A 4,829-nucleotide genomic window follows, 5' to 3' on the forward strand; every position below is an offset into this window, starting at 1 on the left:
AGTGCCGGGTCGTAAGCCTGCAGCGACTCGGGACTATTCCTTCAATTGTAGAATAAACCATATCCATTGGTAAAATAATAGCCATTGCGCTGAAGCAACTTTGAAAACCTTAATCATAATAGTGGTTATTGATAACCATAATAAAAATCCAGCCATGTTGGCTCTTAAAGATTTGAATACCTTACGAGTTGATAAATAAATCCGGAGTTGAAATACTCGGCGGCTCTTGGCCGATGGCAACTTAATGCGCATTCATTGTAAGCCGGAATTCTTATAACCCGGCGGGCGGGTCATAATGCCCAAACATATAGCCAGGGTTTATAACCAAGGCTGTAATTGAAGATAATCAAATATGACATAGATGATACCTGTGACATAGAATCACCTTGTTGGTTTAACCAACTTTTGTAGTGAGGGTGGTAACCCCAATCTTGAGTATTGAGAACTCCTTCCTTAATTTGCCGGATTATGATAATAAACTGCACCGAGATATAATAAACACCGGATTTTCCTTATAATACTGGCGACTTGTTAGTCAAAACCAGACCGGGTTAATGAATGCCGGATTATAACGGATCATGTAGTGACAACTTGTAGTTGAGAGACAAGCCGGGTCAAGGACGCCGGTTTACCAGAAGATATTATGAACCTCAACAAAGGCGAAAAAACTTGGCAAATAGAACTCAAAAAGAACATGCGAGGCTTTTTACGAGCTGCCAGGATCCAAATCGAGGCTTTTCATGGGCTGCCAGGCCGCTGAGTTAAACCATTTAACAAAGCCTTTTAAGATGGGCCTCCAATTAACCAATCGTCGTTTTAACTTTGACAAGTTCAGGGTTTGTATAAGATTGACTTGTCAAACGTTCGGCGGGTCATACCAGGATTACCTGGACAGGAGTGGCTTACTTGATGAAGGCAGGTTAACCCAGGGTTTTAGGTGAATACACCAGGCTTCCAAACCGTGGCTTGATAGCCAATTACAAGGGTCCTTTCAAACTCTTTGTTGCTTTGCACAAAGAGCCTCCAAGTAACTTTTTGAGCTATGCTCAGTGGGTGCCCATGTTTCAGTTTGTGCTTTTTGCAACACTCTCTTTGGCCCCGAAGTGAATTCATGTTGGCCTTACGCCGATCAAGAGGTGTAGCTATGGTTCAGATATGACCAAGCCCCCTAGTGATATCCCTTTGTGGTTTCAAACCGATCAAGAGGTGTAGCTATGGTTCAGATATGACCAAGCCCCCTAGTGATTTTTCTGGTGGCCTTGCGCCGATCAAGAGGTGTAGCTATAGTTCGAATACGACCAAGCCCCCAAGTGATCAATAATATGATAAGCCAATAAGGCATGATACCCATGTTTGAACCGCGCATCATGGCAGCAGGTCCTCTTCGGCAACTTTTATTTTTTTGCAGGAGATAAATTCTTCTTGGACCGGGATTTTGAACCGGATATTGAGAGCATCAGAGCTTTATGGGAGACATCTTTCCCTCGAACCGGATCTTATACCGGAATCTTCATTTTCAGCCAGAAATTTTCTGACGGCCTTTAAACTCGAACTTGCGAGAAGTTAGTTCTTTTGTTTTGAACCGGAAATTCTTAAACCGGATTTGAGAGCCTTAGAGCGTTGTGGGAGAACAGATTTCCCTTGAACCGGATTTTAAACTAGCATTCTTCATTTTGAACTGGAAATTTTTTGACGGCCTTTAAATTTTCATCCATATGGTAGTATCCTCCGGAACCGGGTTATCTTTCCTTCCAACGTCCTGGGGTTCTTGACTTTACTGAAAATCGACAACATTTGCCGAGTCATATTACTGTAGCCCCCGAGTCTCAAGGTGACTCGAGGAGTTGACTTGAGATTCTCCATATTTGACCATGATATAAACCGACATAACTTGTATATCATTGGTGTTGATAGCACGATGTGAATCCATAGAAGGTTGAGGTGACTGCGACGGGTTATAAATGATCCCATATGAGCCGTGTCAGCAACTCGGCCAATGGTTCCTTCCAACTGGCGATTCGAAGTTAACCAAACTGTAGTGGCGGCGACTTGTGCGCCTGCCCATTGAGCCACCCAGTGCAGACGACGGTTGATAATATATGATAATTTGCCTCCATTTTGTCGAAAGAAAACCAGGCTACCCAAGCTGTGACTTGCTCATGCTCAATAAATAGCTCATGCAAACAGGTGCGGCACGGCATATTGATGTATACCAGGCCGCGAGAGACGGTCAACAAAGACGATCGCGGCTTCAGAGGCGGCACAGACAGATGAGTCGGCCATGACGTTGTAAGCCGGCGCGGGCGGGAGAATCGGCCGCGGGGGCGGATAATAAGTTAATCACGTGTGTTGATGTAGCGGGGGTGGCAACCTGCGCAGGATGAGCGCTAGTGCAAAGATAATATTTTCTCACGCCCTTTTTGCAACACCTTTTTTATAAGGAATAATGATCCTGTGAAAAAAATATCATAGACCAAGTAACTGTTCTTTGATAAAAAACAATATGCGTCAAAATAAATTTAGATGGGTTTCACCTGATTTGTTCATACGATAGACGATCCTGTGCATGGGCCAGATTTTAATTGGGCCCAACAGCACTGTAAGTACTGGTTGCTTTTGCCTCCTTCTTATGGGAAAGTGGAGATGGCAAACGCCATATTGCTTTTCTTTATTCAATTTTTGTGGCTGATTTGACCATTACAGTAGCATCTACTCTTGTGAGAAGGATGTATGCATGTGATTAGCGCTCTGGCCGGATAATTCATGCACACAGCAGGTTTTCTCCTTCTTCTCCTAGCACTTGACTACTTTGACTTTTCATCCATCCAGGCTCTTCTTGTTCTTTTCCTTATCCAAATGGGCAAACAACCACTGCAGCTTTAACAGAATCAACCGACAAGGTGTAGGGGGGTCTCAAGCAAGGGTACGCGGGCCACTCGGCGGTGCATACGTGGAGGCGGGTTTGAAGCCAAAACAACAACGGCTCGGTTGTATAGGGACGAGTCACCGCAATTTGGACACAGTCCCGGACCTCGGCGGTTCGTCAAGGAGGTAGAGGTGCAGCGGCAGTGGAAGCAGCAGGCCACAAGCAATTTGAAGCGAAGCTTCATCGGCGGAAACCATAACCGGCTTGTAGCAGAGGTCGGGGGTGGCTCAGAGTGAATACGACCGGCGAGTAATGCCATCCATAAATCGTACGTACATGTACCATCTTCCATTTGACTGATGTTTTACGTGGAGTAATGGCAGCAAGCACTAGTACTCCATGGTAGAATTGTCTAGTAGTAGATCGTCTCGTAGTGGCGCACTGTGCTTGGGCCACAACTTTTTTTTCTTTGCTCCTCATGAGGTGAGTTTGAATTTGGTCTGAGCTCAGCGTAGTGACGAAGCAGAGCCGATCTGCGCAGACGCATCAGCAGCACCCAGCAGCAGCAGCGAGCCAGCAATGTCTTAAGACTGGTAGGCCGCAACACTCTGAGGCGAATCCATCTCAAAACGGACCACGGCGACTTAGTAAACGCGGCCGGCGGGTCACGACTACCTGGAGTAGCAACTCCAATGGGCACCGGCGGTGCAAGGTCACGGTCGTAGCAGAAGAACGCATGCGAGGTAAGCCGGCGCGAAGGGCGAGCGGTGGATTTAGAATACGGTGAGGGCAGCCTTCAGCAGCCCATGGGCGACCGGCTCAAGGTAGAAGGCCGCCGGCGGCTTGTAGCGGCGAGTCAGAGCACTTTGTGGCGGGTCGTACGGTCCGCGACAGAGGTACGGCGGAGGTGTCCGATGCAGGCCTGCACGTAGTGGAGGTGGTTCAGTACGGCAACTTAGTAGGGCGAAAGCCTGGGAGGCCCGGATTTAAGCCGGCTGGATGACAGCGATGGTCGGCGGCTCGTGCTCGAGCCTCGCAGAGGCTTCTTGGAACGGCGACTCAAAACGTGCGCAAGGCTGCAGAAGCGAGCCCGCGCTACGGCGGCTCGGAGTCAGGCGCTGGTTCAGTGCAAGATGGGTAACTTGAAAATAGCGCAGTGGCTTGCTTCCTTGATTTCAACCTAGAGGTTCTGGCAGAGGTGACTCGGACTCGCCACGACTTGAAGTTCTGGCCAAAGCGAAACCGGTGTGCGGCGGCTCGAAACCAAACCACGGCCGGATCCGTTTCCGAGTTATGGCCAGTTGACCAAACCGAGTCGTGGTCTTCTTTCCCTTGGTAATGATCTCTTCATATAGACATGACTTGCTGATTTGATTCTCACGTGGACTAGTACTCCATCTAGTCTGACTAGGCAATTTTTCATTCTCATGAAAAACATCAATGACAAAACGACTTTTGGTTTTGCTTGCCGCCACCGCTATGAAACTTCTCGGGACTCGCGTGTACACACTTTTGAACAAATCTTAGCTGAAGATGACCCAGCGATTTAATTCGCGTTCGCCCTTGTAGGAAGATGCAACAACAGAGATTGACATTCTTTTGATCTTGTCGGATCACGTCTATAGAGAAAATAACTGTGATACGACAGACCATCCAACTGTGGCAGCGGACAGATTGCATCTTTCCCCAACTCCTTTTAATCTGAACGGATGAACCGGGAGACGATGTGAATCTTTCTGCCTGGCTCTTCTTGTTTTGGTCAATTGCAAACTTCTCGATCTCTAGAGTGATCCCTCCAAAAACTCATCACCACCGTGCGCGAGCCCCACGATGGGCGCCAACTATTGTGGTTTTGTCACGGCAGATGTCCTAGCATGAGGACTTAGTCATGAGGCCAACGCATCTATATGGTAGCTTGAGAGGGGTTGAGCCAAATCGAGAGACGCAACACAAGACAGGGATT

The sequence above is a fragment of the Triticum urartu genome, chromosome 1 (genome assembly GCF_003073215.2).
Source record: "Triticum urartu cultivar G1812 chromosome 1, Tu2.1, whole genome shotgun sequence".
NCBI classification, from domain to species: domain Eukaryota; kingdom Viridiplantae; phylum Streptophyta; class Magnoliopsida; order Poales; family Poaceae; genus Triticum; species Triticum urartu.